Raw genomic sequence first — 18,838 nt, forward strand, 5'->3', positions numbered from 1 at the left:
ATTGTTGAAGCTAAAATAAATTGCTCATATAGCTCGGCAACATAGGGCTTGGTTACAGTTACATTCTTGACTTTTAATTTCCTATCAAATACAGTAATACACATTAATATAAATTAATTAGAGGAAAGTGGAGAGAAGAAGCATAAACGTTTAGGCAACTACAGATTATTAGGCATTCTAATTTAAGCTAAATTAATAGGATGGAAGTCACCTTTTTCTGTGCGTAATTTTATATATAAATTAATTTAAAATGAGAAAAAATTTAAAAAAGGAGAAAAAAGATAAATGCCTTTCTAGGCCTTAGAGAGGTGCCACATCATCTTGTCTATGCTTAGCTTTATATTATACTAGATGGCGTATGCCCGTGCTGTGCAAGGGCCCAACACTTTGAATTATAGTGTATCTATGTGTATGTAGTTGTGTTTGGGTAGTGATAATATATATATATATATTTTATATTGCTAATAAACATACATAAGTTTGCACTGTTTTTATGCATATATATATATATATATATATATATATACACACACACTATGTTCAAAACACGATTAATATAACATTGTAGTTTGTGCTCCGTATCCAAAACTTTATTATATTAGTGTTTGCTACGAATGCAAAGTTGACAAAAATTTATTAATACTTTTTAAAAGAGAAGACTTGTTTAAAAGGAAACTATTTTCCTCTCTTTGAAATAAAACAATAACAATATTTAAACATCAATTGATACTTTGAATTTTAATTTGATTAATTTAAAGATGTAAAATATTCTATTGTTAATGTATGTAGATTGGACCTAAACAATACTTATTATTTTTTATCAAATTTTAATTTGGATAAGACCCAAATAAACTTTTTACTCCTTAGGAAGGACGATAAAGGTCTGTGAAAAGACTGTAACGTCATTCCGAGCGACTATCTTACAACCCGACATAAGCTCTTAGTGATGAATTTAGGGATCAAGATGACGAGGAAGAAGAGGGTCGTGAATGACCGACCTAGGATCAGATGGGGGAGTTTGACCAAGACTAGTGTCGTGGAGATGGGAGAGAAATTGAAGGTTATGGGGCCCTGGGATAGTAGTGAGGATGCGACAAGTATGTGGGATAGGACGGCTAGTTGTGTCACGACCCAACCCCGTAGGCCGTGACTGGCGCCCTACTTGGGCACCCTGACATACCTATCCATATTTGATCACACACAAATAGCATATACGGCCATAATTACTATATGCCGTCTCAAACTATATCAAACTGTTCAAACACATCTCAACGCAACCGTATGCGGATATATATGTATAGATGTCAAAAAGCCGGCAAGGCTATCAAATATGTCAAAAGCCGACAAGGCTGTCAAATGGCACAACGGCCCAAAACGCATATACAAATGCACGCCGACAAGGCTGCCACAACATATACAAAATGCACGCCGACGAGGCTGTCATAACGAATAGAGTCATGCAAACACATCCGTACAGAAGTAGGCACGCACACCCACAAATACGTCTACAGACCTCTAAACAGACAAACCGAATCATATGGCGGGACAGGGCCCCGCCGTGCCCCTGAACAAATACATATATACATAGCGAACGAATATATACCAAAATGTGTGCTCTGAAATGAGAAGAGCACTCCAAACAGCAGAAGAGGGTGTCCTAAATGGGTAGATCACCAAACTGTGCGTCTGTACCTGCGGGCATGAAACGCAGCCCCCCCCCCCCCCCCCCCCCCCCGAAGAAAGGGGGTCAGTACGAAATATGTACTGAGTATGCAAAGCAGAATATACAGAAAGCAATTCTGAGACATAAACGAAATGGAAGTACCAAACATAAGTACCAATCCAACATATCAAAATGTTTACTTTCAAAATATAAGTCATGCATAAGGTACAGAAGAATATGGTCGCCCACCCGTCGATGGCGCCATAACACAGCATAACACCAGAAAGTTTCAAATCTCCGTATCCCCGTCACATATCACATCACAACATAACTCCATACACAGCATAACACCAATTATATGTGGAACCCGACCCTCGTTTGCGAGTAGCTCGGAGAACCATAAACACAGCATAACTTCGGAGTATATCAAAGCGCGCACGATAACAGAACCGGCCCGGGAACCGGTGAAAGATATAACAGAACGCACGAGCAGAGTCATGAGTAACCATATGCATAAAATCATTATCATAGACTCAAATATAAGTAAATGACCATACTTGAAATTCGAAATGATAATCATACCAAATTCTTTCAAAAGTCGTCCGAATTACATAAAGAAAAGTCGCGGGACCCACAGACGGGCATTGACCCGAATCGGGCCCGCCTATGAAAAATATACTCATTATATGCCATATAAACTTCTACAAAAATATTGAAGCAATCCGAGCCTTTCGGTGAAAGATATGGCGTTCACAAATTACGAAATTCTTTAAAGTGAAACCTTTTTATGCAAAGTTCGGAAAGCGATTATTTCAAAGACATAATGGTTCATATTTCATCAAATCATACATAAGAGTGCCAAGGAATATTTATAAGGCTCATAACATGCTCGGATTTCGAATCTTAGAAGTTTCCTCAAGGTTTATAATCTAGCCTATTGAAAACTAAGGCATGCCAAAAGAAAGAAGGGTTGCGCTTTACATACCTCGTACGCGCTCCAAGTTTTCCCAACTAAAATTAATCCCAACCTACGCCTCGGGCTCCCCAAGGCCTATGAATACGCCAACGAATATCAAACATTAGCCATAGGTACTTAAGTCATTTATTCCAACTAATTCTAAATTCTACAGAAAATTCGGCAGCACTTCCCCTGTAAATAGGCTAACCCGAGAATTTAACTCGCTCAAAATCAGCAACAACAACCACAATAACCAACCTAGCAACATCGATAATCAATTCGAAAGGCAAAATAACATTAATAACTCTTTTTTACACCATACGACAACTTTCCAAATATTCAATTCAACGGTTTACCTCAAAGCCAACATCAACACTTATACATTCAAATACTAACCCAAACCCATACTAACAACATCCAAGAACATTCTAAACAATTCACATAATATTTCCAACAATCCACAATTTTTCCATCTATGGCCGAAAACAGCCCCCTAGCGTAGAGCAGCCCCCTTTTCACTTCTTATACCGTATTTCATGCAATCTTTTCAGCAAATTTAATGAAATACTGCAGCAGCTGTCACACCCCGTTTTAACCGGGATCGATTTAGGGGTTTTGACGTATTGGTGATTCCTGTTTATTTTGTTTTAAGGAGTCGCCACCTAATTAATTTAACGGTGAATTAGGACACCTAATTTATTAACTAAGGTAAAGCTAACTAAACCTCTGTTAATAGTCTGCTTAACCAGTGTGATTCTAGGTAAAAGCTCTATATTATCCTAAAGGGAAGGGGTTAGGCATCCTTTAGAATCCGTTAACTTACGGTTATCCGACCAAACTTAGGTTAATTAATTAAGACTAAAGATGTAAATATAATATTTAAATTTAAAGAAAATAGCTTGTAAATACTGCTAGAGTTTTAATATAAAATATTGCTTAAGATAAGATTTAGGGAAAATATAATAATTTGCATAAAAGGATTTCAAATACCATTTAAAACGAAATTGATAGAAATTGATAAAACTTTAAATAAAAAATGCTATTTGGAATGAGATTTGTAGAAAACGTGATGATTTGCATAAAAGGAAATTTCAAATGCCATTTAAAATAAACTTATAAATGTTGATATGATTTGGAATACTAATGCTATTCTTTGCAATAAAACCTGCAAAGATAATTTATATATGAATAGACGAAAATACGAGCTTATGCGACGCTTTCCCGAGATACTTGAAATAATTTAAATGGTGAGATGTTTATTGATTTTTAGGAACAAAATACAAAGTAGCTATTGAAAGTTTTCTTGATCCTTTCCATCACTTTTATTAACTATGCTTAGCTAAAAATATATATATGATTGATTCAAAACTTGAAGAGTTGTTTAAAATATATTTGAATTTATGTTTGCATATTAATGATGTTTTGAAATTAAGACAATAAGAATGTGACTCCTTTAATTCGTAAAATATGGATTTTATACTATCAATTATTCTAGAAGTAAATATTACGAATACTATAAATACTTTAATATAAAAAAGAATGGAATTTGTAGAATTGATTATTGGTCTTCTATAAACTAACTCCCATTACTAGACTAAATCTATTAACTCACTAAGGTTTATGTAAACCAAATAAGAACAAACAAACGGTTAGTATACAAATTAAATGCACAGAATAAGTAAAGAAGAGATAATTTAAAATGGGCTCAACCCATATTTTAAGAAGGGCTGCTATTAAATGGGTCTGGCCTATTTGGGCCACTAGCCCAGCAGATTTCTTTTATATGCTGCTGCGGATTGGCTGTTGCTGTGTGGGCTTTGGCCCAATGACAATTTTTATATGCCGTTGCGGATGGACTGATGGGGAATGACTCGAGAGGATTTTGTTGGGTTTTAGCCCAACATCGAATGTGGAAAGGGACGAGTCCCTCGGACTCGCACGCAGTAGTCATGCATAAAATGAGAAGGAAAAGGATTAGAATATAATCAAATGAATAAGATTTAAACATATAAAATATAAACTCGAAGAAACAGATCAGTTTCAATATTCAAGACAAACAAATGAAGGCCCAACAAGTAACAATTTAAAGCAGCAACAAGCCCAAAATTCAAGAACGAACATAACATCAGTTTAAGTAGTCAAAATTCAGGTCATGATAGGTTACTGCTTAGTTATAAATCTAATGACAAAGGGAACAAACCTTCCTGATGTTCAAATCTAAAAGAGAAAGAAAGGAAGGGTTGATATGGGATGTCTTAATCTTGGGAACACATAGACAATTTCAAACACAAAAATATACGCAACTAGACACTAAATCAGTTCAGACTCATATGCACTAACTGAGCCTTTGACTCCACTACAGCTCCTATAAAGGTCAAAGATTGAAGAGAAGAGAGAGGCGCAGACCGTGACCATTAAAATTTCTCCTCTATCGTCAAGAAGAGGACTAGACAGAGAAGTGGAACAAATACTTTCTGGTAGTTGAAAAATTATACACTTACAGATGCTTTCTAGTGCGAAATCTGTATAAGTATGCATTGTGGACATGTATATGATAGGATATACTTGACACTTATTTAAATCGTCCAATCAAAGAGATTTCAAGAAGTATGCATAGACTTGAACATGCATATTTCCTCTTATAGCAAGCACATCATTAGCTTGAATAAGCCTTAATCTCAACGCGTTATAATACTGTAGTCATTAAACCATTTCAGGCATAAGCAACATTTACAAAGATACTGCATACTATTATAAGCGAGTAAAGTTGAACTCAGGTTGTAAAATTGAACTCAAGCCTCTACTGGTCATGTTTAAACTTAAACAACAACAACTGAAATGGTCCTAGCAGTTCAAACTAGTACATAAACTCAACTAAGGGTATAAGCAAAATGCAGTGCCTGTATTTAGGCTCAAATATTCACAATCCCATCCAGACACATTAAAGTAGAGAAGGTGAAACTCATCTGTAAGCAGCTGATGAACTCATATAACAGCTAAACGAAACAGAGGACCAAAAGATTGTTTCCATATTTCATACCCATACCATAGCCAATGCAAAACTTAAACATCCATGAAATTTAATTAACTGACCATATGCTAATTCAAACATTCAACTGTCGTTATTGTTGTTATCGTATTGCCTGATGCTAATTTTGAACAAACAGAAACAGGGCTGGAAAACTACACACAAACATTAAAATATAATGTAACCATAGCTAGCTTATTTGATCACATGTATCAATTAAACGAGTGAGGAATCAGTACAACCAGCCACAGGGGAACTAGAAAAAGGACTGAAATAAAACTAAACTAAGTCAACACATAAGCATATAGCCACTGTTAACTACTAAGCAAGATTAAGACATAAGCATTTTATCAAATACCACCAGCATATCACATGCTTCATAACCCATAAACTGAATTAATATAAGACTGTTAAATCATGAAGACAATATAACACATGAACATTCCTCTTTTAGGACAGTAATCATAGACCCAAGCAAGATAAAATGACGGGGACTTGATACCCTTATTCTAATACAAGAATAGATAAGACCAAACACACAGACCACGATGACTTGAAAACTTAACTTGAGCAGATACAGACATGTCTCAGATATTCCAAAATCAATTGGCACACTACTAAAAAACAAAGAGTTGAGTATGCTAGTCCTGATGTCAAATAGAACAGTTTATGCATAATCTAATGTATCTTTAACCATGCCGATCAAATCCAACACCCATTAATCCATATTTGACATAAAACAGTTAATAGGCTGTCCAATCATAAACAAATTTAAGCCACATAGGCAGGATTAGTAGAATTCTGGGTCATAACTGAATATAAAAACTCATCAGATGTTATAGCAGTGAACCAACAAACCCAAATTTTGAGTACAAGCGAAGATTAACATCACTCTTCTAAACAGTACATGGAGGCAAATCAAATAGGCATGATAATAGTTCCTGTTAGATCCTGATCAGACGAGATTCAGAGTAACTAATCATGGAAGAAGGCTAATGCATACAAACACGATTAATAGGTCGCCTAATTTAAACCAACACATGATTAATCCAATGACATACCAGTCGACAAATATAGGCTTAAAGCACCAGGTTAATTCTAAACTTGCATATAAAATTAACGCAATCACAGAACTGAACTAAACAGGGTCAAATATGTTTAATACGACTAAAATAACTGCTAACGAAATTGAAATACAACTAAGCAAACAAACCCATAAGCAGTTTCAGACATTACAACAAATACCAAAAGTAACTTAAGGGAAGGAAATTTACCTTCTTCGGGTGCAGCGAAGTGGGGCGAAGGTTTCGATATTTACCTCGAACACTTTGAAATTAGAGGTTGCGATGCTTGAATTCACAGCCACAAACAAAACAGACGAAAACGGGAAAACAAATATTCTAATGTTTTGACTCGATACTTTGGATTATCACAACTACTACAAGCTCAATATTTCGGGGATTTCTGCGGCTAAAACAAACTGTTCTTCGGGAATCTTATGAATCGAAAAATCCTCTTTTTTCAGAATTTTTGGGTTTTTTAGATCTGGTCTTGTAAGGGGATTTTCTGGGTTTTCAATCCGTATTTTTTGAGGGAAAAGGGTGGGGGTTTTTCCTATCCGTCCAAAAAAATCCCTCCCATTTATTGACTTGGACCACGATTATATATAGGGCGATCTTGGGTTTGAGCTAGGGTTTTCGTTTGAAAGGAAGAGAGAGAGGAGCGTGGGGGACAAGATGGAATGGGGGACAGAGGGAAGTGGGAGCGGCAGTGGCGTGGGTGGGGGGGAACAGGAAATAGTGGGAGGGAGCGGAGAAGAGGGAGAGACGAAGAAGGAGAAGGGAAAGGGGGGGTGCGAAGGGAGCGGGAGAGGGAGGCGGCGGAGGTGTGAAAATGAAGGAAACCCTTATCCTTTGTTTAATGAAAACGGGTCGGGTCAAATGAGTACTGGGTCGGGTATGGTTTAAACAATGGGCTGGTTATTTTAAAATGTTGGGCTGACTGTTTTAAAATGTTGGGCTGACTGTTTTAAAATGTTGGGCTGACTGTTTTAAAATGTTGGGCCGGGGTAAATTAAATTGGGCTGGTAAATTAAAATGATGCCAGGTGAATTAAAAATGTGGACTCGTTTTGTGCATTGGTCCGAAAATAGTATGAGTTGATTGGGCTACTACATTTAAATAAAAGACCTATTTAAATAACTTGTGTTAAAATATTACTTAATATAAAATATGCAATTATTAGTGCTCAGATAAAAATGGCGTCGTAATAGCCATGCAATAGTATTTCGAAAATTCACAGTAAATAAACACTATTATTTAATTATGCAAAAATAAATGCGATGCGTTTGCGTAAGCTGGCAAAAAATGCGCTGAAATGATAAAATGTGAGATATAATGATATTAATAATAAATAATAATAATAATAATAATAATAATAATAATAATAATAATAATAATAATAATCAGTATTGTAATAGGATAGTGAAACGCCGGCATTGATAAAAGGCTAATAATTATAGTAAAATATAATATATATATTTTTAAAATTTTCCAAAAATGTTAGAAGCATAAATAGGTATTTCGGAGGAGAGGCGGGACAAAATTGGGTGTCAACAGCAGCTACACCACAACTACATCATCTATCCATATGCAAGTAAACCACATTATTATCATTATAATCCTTATAACAACCCACAACAAATTTAACTCCAACTCTAACCATTAAATTCCTTCATTCTCATCACATAATCCATGATAACAACAACAATAATCATATGAGCATAATCATACCCTTAATCCTTTCAATTCAGCAAGGATAACAACATGTCCATAAAACAACACAACTTTAAATTTAACCATTTAATTCCTCCATAATGCTACTAAAATCAATTCATCATTCTTACTCAAAACACCCCCCCTTACACGGCTCAATTTATAATTCAACATCAACATACATAACCCGTTTGTATTCAACACACATCTACCAAGCTATACAAGTCTAAACTACCTCCAAAACATGTAGAAAAGAATTAAATCTTACCTTAGAGACAAGCTCTAATTTTTCACCATGAAATGTCTTCAAGAAAGCCATGGCTACCATGAGCTCCATCTTTTTCCTCCTCTTAATCTTCAAATCTCTCCAATTAATTGTGTAGAAGGGGGCAAAAATGGGCTGGCCGTGAACAGTGGCGGCGTGAACAGTAGCGCCGCCGTGAATAGTAACGCCGCTCGTGAATAGTAGCTCCGCCGTGAACAGTGGCCGGAACAGTACCCGCAATCTTTTCTCTCTCTCTAGGCTTGAGAGCCCCTCTCTCTAAGACCTAATTTGCAAGACTAATTTGTGGTATAAGTGATGACTTAGTCTTCCACTTATGCCTATATATTTTATCTTTACAAAGTGGACATGTGTCAATTTTTCATGACATGTGTCCATCTTTATTCAAGTCCAACCAAATCTCGCCACGTGTCGTAGGGCCCCCTTTTCGATAATTAGATTAATTAATCACTAATCCCCACTTAATAATCTAATCATGGTAAATTAATCCCAACTTTCCATTAATATTTTTACACTAAGTAAAATTCATAAGCAATTCATTTTCTAATAGAGACCGAAAATTAAAGATTTTTGTTTCGTGCCGAAAATGATCCCGTCTTTAACTTGAGTCGATTCTCTTGCGAATAACTCGACGTATAAAATTACGGGGTATAACAAGTTGCATTAGGGCGGTAGCAAGGGAAGTGTTGGGGGTCTCGACAGGTAGTCGTGGCCAGCATCGAGGGGACTGGTGGTGGAATGGAGAAGTTCAAGGGAAGGTGGAAGCAAAGAAGGTGGCGTATGCGAAGTTGATAGAAAGCAAGGATGAGGTGGAGCAGTGGACGAATAGAGAACTTTATAAGATGGCGAGGAAGGAGGCGAAGTTGGCAGTTTCGACGGCAAAAATGGCAGCTTTTGAACGCCTTTATGCTGAACTAGAAGAGAAATGAGGGGATCAGAAATTATTCAGGCTAGCCAAGGCGAGGGAGAGAAAGGCACGTGATGCGGTCCAAGTGAAGTGCATCAAGGAAGAACATGGAAAAGTATTGGTAGAGGATACTCTCATTAGACGGAGATGTCAGTCATACTTCTCCAAACTCTTAAATGAAGAAGGGGACAGAGACATTGTGTTGGGAGATTTAGAACATACAGGAAGGCGTCACGATTGTGGGTATTGCAGGAGTATTAAGGTTGAGGAGGTTAAGGGTGCTGTTCGTAGGATACGCAGGGGAAGAGCGACCGGACCTGACGAGATTCCTGGGGAATTTTGAAAGAGTGCGGGCCCGGCAGGTTTGAAGTGGCTGACTAGGTTATTTAATGTCATCTTTAAGACGACAATGATGCCTGAAGAATGGAGGTCGAGTGTAATGGTCCCTCTATACAAGAACAAGGGAGATATCCAGAGTTGCAACAACTATAGAGGTATCAAGCTGCTAAGACATACTATGAAAGTGTGGGAAAGGGTGGTGGAGATGAGGGTGAGGAAAGGCGTGTCTATTTCAGAGAATCAGTTCGCATTCATGCCGGGACGCTCAACTACAGAAGCCATCCATCTTGTGAGGAGACTGGTGGAGCAGTATAGGGAGAGGAAGAGGGACTTACACATGGTATTCATCGACCTAGAAAAGGCTTACGACAAAGTTCCAAGAGAGATCCTATGGAGATGCTTGGAGGCTAAAGGTGTACCTGTGGCGTACATTAGGGTGATCAAGGACATGTTTAAGGGAGCCAAAACCAGGGTAAGGACAGTAAGAGGAGACTCAGAGCACTTTCCAGTTGTGATGGGGTTGCATCAAGGATCAGCTCTTAGTCCGTTTTTATTTGCCTTGGTGATGGATGGATTGACGCGGCAAATTCAAGGTGAGGTGCCATGGTGTATGCTTTTCGCGAATGACATAGTCCTGATCGACGAGACTCGTAGCGGAGTTAACGCTAAGCTGGAGGATTGGAGACAAACTCTGGAGTCTAAAGGGTTTAAGCTGAGTAGGACCAAGACAGAGTACTTAGAGTGTAAGTTTAGTGAAACACCTCAGGAGGCTGGCTTGGAAGTGAGGCTTGGTACCCAAGCCATCCAGAAGAAAAGTAGTTTCAAGTATCTTGGGTCTATTATGCAAGGCAGCGGGGAGATTGACGATGATGTCACACATCGTATTAGGGCAGGGTAGATGAAATTGAGGCTTGCTTCCAGAGTGCTATGTGACAAGAAGGTGCCACCACAACTTAAGGGCAAGTTCTACAAAGTGGTGGTTAGACCGACTATGATGTACGGGGTGGAGTGTTGGCCAGTTAAGATTTCTCACGTTCAAAAGATGAAAGTTGCTGAGATGAGAATGTTGAGATGGATGTGTGGCCACACCAGGAGTGACATGATTAGGAATGAGGATATTCGGGACAAGGTGGGAGTGGCCTCGGTGGAAGACAAGATGCGAGAAGCGAGATTGAGATGGTTTGGGCATGTGAAGAGAAGAGACACAGATGCCCCAGTGCGGAGGTGTGAGAGGTTGGCCATGGATGGCTTCAGACGAGGTAGGGGTAGGCCAAAGAAGTATTGGGGACAGGTAATTAGACACGACATGGCGCAGTTACAGCTTACCGAGGACATGACCTTAGATAGGAGGGTTTGGAGGACCCACATTAGGGTAGAAGGCTAGTAGATAGTCTCATTATCCTGTCTTATTAGTAGTCGCATTTTCGTAGTATAATTTCTTGTGCTCTGATTTATGCTATTATCTGTTATTTCCTGTGCTTTGATTATTCTATGTTATCTGTGTCGCTTGCATTACTTCATTTCCATATCGCTTTGAATCTCTTAGCCTTATCTGACCTCTTTTTATGTTTTCTTATTGAGCCGAGGGTCTTTCGGAAACAGCCGTCCTACCTTGGTAGGAGTAAGGTCTGCGTACACTCTACCCTCCCCAGACCCCACGTTGTGGGATTTCACTGGGTTGTTGTTGTTGTTTGATTTGGATAATTCTAATTCAAATTATTAAATTAATTTTACATGTTTAAAACGAAATAAAGTAGAAATTTGATTTTCTATTTAAAGGAAGAACTACTATTTTTTAATTTTTTATTAATATTCTTGATTTAGCTCATTTTACATTTGATTTTCTATTTAAACGAAGAACTACTATTTTTTAATTTTTGATAAATATTCTTGGTTTAGCTCATTTTATTTGTCATGTTGTCTTTTGCACGGTTTTTTTAAGGAAACGTCAATTAGAATTAGAATTTGACTAATTTACCTTATTAATTATTTGATCTCCATTTAATATTATTTTTTCTTTTATGACATTAATCTCTTTTAACATTTATTAGAGTAAGAATAAAAATGAAAAAGTAATTAAATTCTATCTTCTTTTTTTTTTTTTTTAATATTTCTTGGTGTTTTTAGTATGGGGCTCACCTTACATATTTTTTTTTAAAGAGGACTGATGACGAAGCATGGGGAAACCCATGCTTCTATATAGTTGTAATATAGACTAGTAAACTTATCCGTGCTTCGCGCGGTCATAAAAATCTTCATCGAATAGATAAAGAAAATTAAAAATTAGTTTAACACTTAATCTTTTTCTCTAATTAAAATTTTGTAATCTTCTAGAGATACTTGAATTTTGAATAATCCATAAGGGTTAAACTTCAATAGCAAACCTTTCTTGATCCGTTCAACCTTTCTTGCTTTAGTTACCCTTCGAGTTAATGACATATTTGTAGTATTCAACAGTTAAAAAAGAGCACAGAAGAATTAGAGAATAACTATTGAAATCAAGTATGGTCATTTATTTCCCAAATTTGTTTTAAGAGAATAAGACCAACACATTCTTTTTTGTTAGTAAAACCAAGACATACCAATACCTTTTTTTTTTTTTCGGTTTTCCACCCGGTGTTCGGTACCCACATTGAAGTCCGATTATATCCGGATTTGCACCGCGTAAGGCCCCATTTGAGAGGAAGCGCTCCCTACCAAGGATTTTTCCATACCCAAAGCTCGAACCCGAGACCTTGGTTATGGGGAAGTGATATACCAATACCTTTTTATGCATAACCTTTGGTGATATACCAATACCTTTTTATGCATAAGTTATCATTGTAAGTTGTTCAAAATTCAATCTTATTTATTTGTAGAACATAATTTGATGTGAATACAATTTTATATTAAAGTAAACCTAAATAATTAAAAGCGAAATTTTTAACTAAAAAGTTTAAAAATACATGAAAGTATTAAAAAAAGTTTTTACATCTTAACATATTATAAATTCTTGTAAAGAGATTCCATTGAATAGTACACATTGATAGGAAGAGCATCGCGTTTGTGTTGACCTTGCATAGATTTGCCGCTCCAAAAAGTAATATGACATTGCATCATGATCATCCTTGCCAGTATAACCCCAATCTCTAATCAACTTAATTTACTCTATATATAAAGGGTGACTATATCAAACTAAAATTCCGTTTTTTTTTTTCGGTTTAAGTTGAATTCATGTAGCTTGATTTTCCTTTTCAATTTTTCTTCTTCTTGTTTTCATAAGTGGAATTGTGTCTTTACTTTTTTCTTTGTATTTTTTTTTATCAGGATAGATAAGGTACATAAAACCATCACCATTTCAAAAAAACAAAAAGGCAAAATAAAGCCAAATACCATAGCAGCTGACGTTACACAAGTAAAATATGCATAAAGCGTAAAATGATGAATTTGTCACCTACGTATGACTTTCAAGATAGAGTTTTTCTTTTTCTTTTTTGTCTAAGTTAGATAATGAACAATGTAACGTCAGTAGAAATGTTCAAGATATATAAATTTAAAGGACAATTACCGGCGTGCATCGCCTAGTCCAACAAAATTTAACTAGAATAATTAACATAGTAGAAGTTGTAAAATATAGAAAACTGAGAACGAATTTAGAGCCTGTTTGGATGGACTTATGCCTATAAGCTGCAAACAACTTATAATCTAAAAAAAGTAAGTTGGGGTAGTCTAACTTATTTTTTGCTGCTTTAGATAAGCTAAGTCAAATGGCCCAATTATTTTTTTGAGCTTATTTTAAGCACAAAATGACGGGCAATTCGTAGAATTGCCCTTCTTTTGGGGTGGTCTTTTTGCCCCTCATAGTTGAAATCTTTAAATTTTGCCCTTCGGCTAAAACACATGGGTTCCAAGTTTGAACCCACACATAGTCAAAATTAAAAAAAAAAAAAAATCGCAAGACAGAGTTTAAATTTCGCTATGCCCCCACCGGCATACACTTGTGAAGGAATTACCAAAGTTATGCCGGACCCGGCATACTTATGCCTTATGGGCAAACTTGGCATAAGTATGCGGGGTCCGGCATAACTTTGATAATTCCTTCACAAGTTTATGTCGGGTCCGGCATAAAAGTTTGCCCATTAAAAGTATGCCCCCACCGGCATAAACTTATGAAGGAATTACTAAAGTTATGCCGGAGAGGGCATAACTTTTCCTCAAGGCATAGTTTAGTTATGCCTTATGGGGAAAAACTTTTCCTTAAGGAACTATGCCTTATGGGGCAGACTTTTAATTAAGGCATAACCAAAAGTATGCCTCATAAGGCAGAACTTTTCCTTAAGACAAACTTTTAGTTATGCCTTAAGGAAAGTTCCGCCTTATGGGGCATACTTTTAGTTATATTTTATGGGGCACACTTTTAGTTAAGGCATAACTAAAAGTATGCCCCATAAGGCGGAACTCTTCCTTAAGGCATAATTAAAAGTTTGCCTTGAAAAGTAAAAAAAAATAAAAAAAAATATATATGTCTCAAGGCAAAGTCTGCCTCCTCCGGCATAACTTTAGTTTTTCCTTAAGGATTGTATGCCGAATCCGGCATACACTCTCCCCAACCCTGCCTTGCGATTTTTTTATTTTATTTTATTTTATGCCTGAGCAGGGATTCAAACCCAGAACCTCAGGTATCCAAGCGAAGGGAAAAACTTAAAGAACACAAATATGAGGGGCAAAATTTAAAGACCACCCCAAAAGAAGGGCAATCCGTGCAAAAAAAATGCAAAATGACTTTAAGCTGGCCAGCCAAACACTCAAAAAAACTGAAAACAGCTTATAAGTCAATCCAAACGAGCTCTTACATGTTTCTCATCATTGCTTCTAGAATCGTTGAGAGACTCAAGAAAAAACAATTAGAAAAGTAGAATGGATATTCTAGGAAGAAAAATAGAGTAGAAGCTGTCACCCCACCCCCCCCCCCCTTTCCACCCCTGCGTTGAACAAAGATTTTGATTATTAAAGGATTTTTCCATTTAAAGTGACGTTTTGAATAAGGATTATTTTATTTAATAGAATCACCACTAGGAATTGAGTTTTGGTGTTCCAAGTCACCTCATGAATCCCTAATCAAAAGGAAATGACTCTTTTATTATTGGTCCGCGAAAATAAAAGGCCAGTTAAAGAATTCTGTTGACCAGGGAGAAGGTGTTAGGCATTCCCCGAGTCCCATAGTTCTAGCACGATCGCTTTACCGACTTATACTTAGCTTAATATAGTTTTTTGGATAAATTATGTTACAAGCCTTGATTTGCTCGTGCCTTCTATTATTGAACTTTTATTAGTCTCAACTGTTATATCCCGCATTTTATGCAATCGGATAATTCAAGACAATCGCGGGAAGACAGTAACCAAGGCCATATTTTTACTTTGCTTGGCATATAAGTTGTTATGAAAATTTTGAAGTGGAAATAATGAGAAAGGTCAAGGGCATAAAGGGAAAATTGCAATACGACTCGTGGGATTATGGAGGAAGACGAAGGGCAAATTTGGAATTTGGAAAAATTTAATTTTTCATGAAGTGCAAAATAAGACACAAAAAAAAAAAAAAGTGGGCTTATGTTTTGGGCCATGTTGGCCGACCCACTTGGAGTGGGCTTAGCCCACTTAGGAGTCTTATGGATTAATAAAAGATGACCAAGTCATCTTTTCATACCACACTCTAGAAAATTCAAGACTTGGAAAGAAAAAGGGAGAGAGGAAACCCCTACAAGGCCATTTCGGCCAAGAGCAAAAATTGCCAAGAAAAATTGATAAAATTTCTCCAAAAATCATTTTCTACCAAGTAGGGGGTGCACAACAAGGTGGAGTTGTTGTTGGAACAAGAAAGGTTCAAAATCATACAAGTTACCAAGAGTTAGGCAAGTGAGAAGTTGAAGAAGAAAGGTAAATTCTAATCTTGTTTTATGTGTTATACATGGTTTATATGTGTTGTAGTATGCTAAAATGGATGAAATTCATGGAGGAGAGGAAATTAGTATGTGGCCGTGCATGTTCATATATGAATAAGAATCATATTTCAATTATTTCGTTTAGTGTTTGGTTGTTATGGTTGTGAATGATATGTGGAAGATGGAAGTTGAATAAATTTGGAGAGAATGTAGTTGTGCATTCATGAAGTGTGGCCGTGAGTGTTGTGTGTGTGTGGCCGTGAGGTTGTGGTATAGTATGGAAGTGAATGAGTTAATTTTATGTAGTGTTTTGGTTGTTGTTATATTGTGAATCCTATGTTGCTAATGAATGTCTAGGAACCTTAGTTGAGTTGTGAAAGTTGGAGACTTATTTTAGAAATCATGCATATTGAATGTGATGTTCTTACGCGTATGAAAGACAATGATATTGGTATGGGGTCGTTGTAATATATATATATATATATATATATATATATATATATATATATATATATATTAGAAGATTGCATTGTTTTATTGGAGTTGGAAGGTTTTGAAGAAAGTAGTAAATTGATATCATGTATCTTGAATTGAATGTATGGATCGCTAGTGTGATTGTTGAATTCATGTTGATAGTTTGGCCGGGTTTGAATTCCCGGATTGTGTTTGATGAGAATTTGACTAAATTAAATGTCGAGGATGGTATATTTACAGAGGAAATGCTGCCGAAATTTCGGTAGCCAAGTATTACCTTAAGATTTCAACTCTAAGTATACTAATGAGAATTTTGGTAAAAACGACCAATTTGCAGATTTTGACGAAATTGTGACGTGAATTTGGAATAGCAAAAGGAGCGGAAGGAGGTATGTAAGGCTTCACCCTTCTTTCTATGGCATGTCTTAGCAGAAATAAGCTGGGTACGAGCCTCGGGGACAACTCTGTTCCCCGGAATCCGCACCTAAAGTTTTCTACCTTTTGTTCAATAGAATTGAACTAGAAAGTGTGCCAATGGTCGGAAAAACCTCCTAGACCCCTATAACTTGCATAAATGGGACCCGATTACCCTAGAACACTCACAAGTAATGACACGACATGTAACATATGCAACTAGTACACGCTACTTCATCCGGCCTGAGGTGGGCCCATTACTCTCGGATTTTCCTATAGCCTTGGTTGACTTACTTGAAGTAAATCCAAGGGGGACTTTTGATCCCGACCTCATTACCGAATGATAAGTACTATAACTACTCTAACGAGAATGTTTCTATGGGGATAATGATAATGACAATGTTAGACAAGAGAATGTACCTATGACAAGTACGACCGGAACGATTCTACGACTAAGATTTTTAAGCTAAGGGTCCAATGTGAATATGAAATTGATAAACTAATTTTTGAATCGTATTTATATTCCCTAGCTATAACTTTATTTTCTAAGACTCCAAAGCCTATGACTGTCATCTATGATGCCCACGATTTCATTCTACGGTTACTGTAATACTACTCTCCGTTGATAGTCTCGCCTTAAAATACTCGTCCCTTCAAGGTGAGACAAAGCGATCACAAATACTCCATAATGTAATCGGAGGCTACCGACTTTACGTCACTCCGATGGGCGTAACTTTCCTTGGACTCCCGTGCATGCTAGTTATGTGCTACAAGTGGATGTGTATGGGTTTGTATATATATAAGGTAAGTACTTGTATATGGGACATGTGTATGTATAAGGGAAAAGTAAATGTACATGTATATGTATATGGGGAAAGGGGAAGGGCCACTATTATATTACCACCTGATTCAGCTGGATTCCATCCTGGACGCGGGATGCCCGGACGCGGGATATGGGAGAGCCGTACGCGGCGTTTGTATATATATAATGTATGCTACCTATATATGATGTAATGTGTTGGGACACCGTTGGGGAGGGGGCTTGGGAGAGCCGATGTATTCGGCGTCTGTAAATGTGAATCAAAGATACTGTTCACTGAATTGTACCATTTTCTGTATACGAGAATAAGGGACACCGTGGGGGTGGAGCCGATTGTATTCGGCGTCTGTAAATGTGAGCAAAAGGTACCGTTACTGAAATGTACTGTTTTCTGTACACGAGAATAAGTAATATATAAATGTTAATTCCTATGCCTATGAAAAGAAACGTCTCAAAGGTGAAAAGACAAGCCTACATGACAGCCGACCTGAAAAGGGGCCTTCCCACGTACAGGTTACTTTCCTGCCTCGTTATATGTCCTATAACTCCATGATATTGTTAATCGTACTCTAGGTTACTGGTTATATTATCTTTTATGCCTTACATACTCGGTACACTATTCGTACTGACGTCCCTTCTTGTGGACGCTGCGTTTCATGCCGCGCAGGTCAGCAGACAGGTGGACGTGATTCTTAGGAGCTCTACCAGCGGTATTCTACAGTGCTCCAGTTGTTCCGGAGCCTCACTCCCGCGGTACTATTTTGTGTGTATGTATATTCGGGCACGACAGTGTTCGGCCCTTTCTATGTATAAGTGTACTATGTCTAGAGGCTCGTAGATAGATATGTATAATCAGTCAGGTATAGATAGATGTATGGTGTCTCGGCATGATTGTTGTATAAAGTAACAACGGAGTTTACTAGTTTATGTTCAGAATGACGCTGCTAATGTTAATGTTCAGAAAGAAAAAAAAAATATATGGCTCTGTTACACGGCTTGCCATGAAGTAAAGGTAATATGACAGATAAGGAGTGCTCGGTACAAGTATCGGGTACTCGTCACGGCCCCTAATCGGGTCGTGACATCAACCCAGATGAGTAACTCCATTCTAGATCTTGACATACATCGGCTTAGAAGCGTAATCGCTTTCTTTGCTCGTATGTATCGCAATTAAATGTCTCTGTCTACAAGTCTTGATTTGAATTAATGGAATTTAATTATTAGAACCATTTTTTCCAAGGTGCGTAACTGCATCCTTGA

General features: G+C 37.1%; 1 long non-coding RNA gene across 1 annotated transcript; it reads right to left on the reverse strand.

The window, feature by feature from the left end:
* Positions 1-1,268: 1,268 nt before the first annotated feature.
* On the reverse strand, positions 1,269-8,835 carry LOC132633776 (uncharacterized). The gene is made up of 2 exons (XR_009579801.1): positions 8,692-8,835; positions 1,269-1,692 (listed from the first exon to the last, which is right to left on the reverse strand). It is a non-coding gene; the product is annotated as an uncharacterized LOC132633776 (long non-coding RNA).
* Positions 8,836-18,838: the final 10,003 nt, after the last annotated feature.

Source organism: Lycium barbarum, chromosome 3 (genome assembly GCF_019175385.1).
Source record: "Lycium barbarum isolate Lr01 chromosome 3, ASM1917538v2, whole genome shotgun sequence".
NCBI lineage: Eukaryota > Viridiplantae > Streptophyta > Magnoliopsida > Solanales > Solanaceae > Lycium > Lycium barbarum.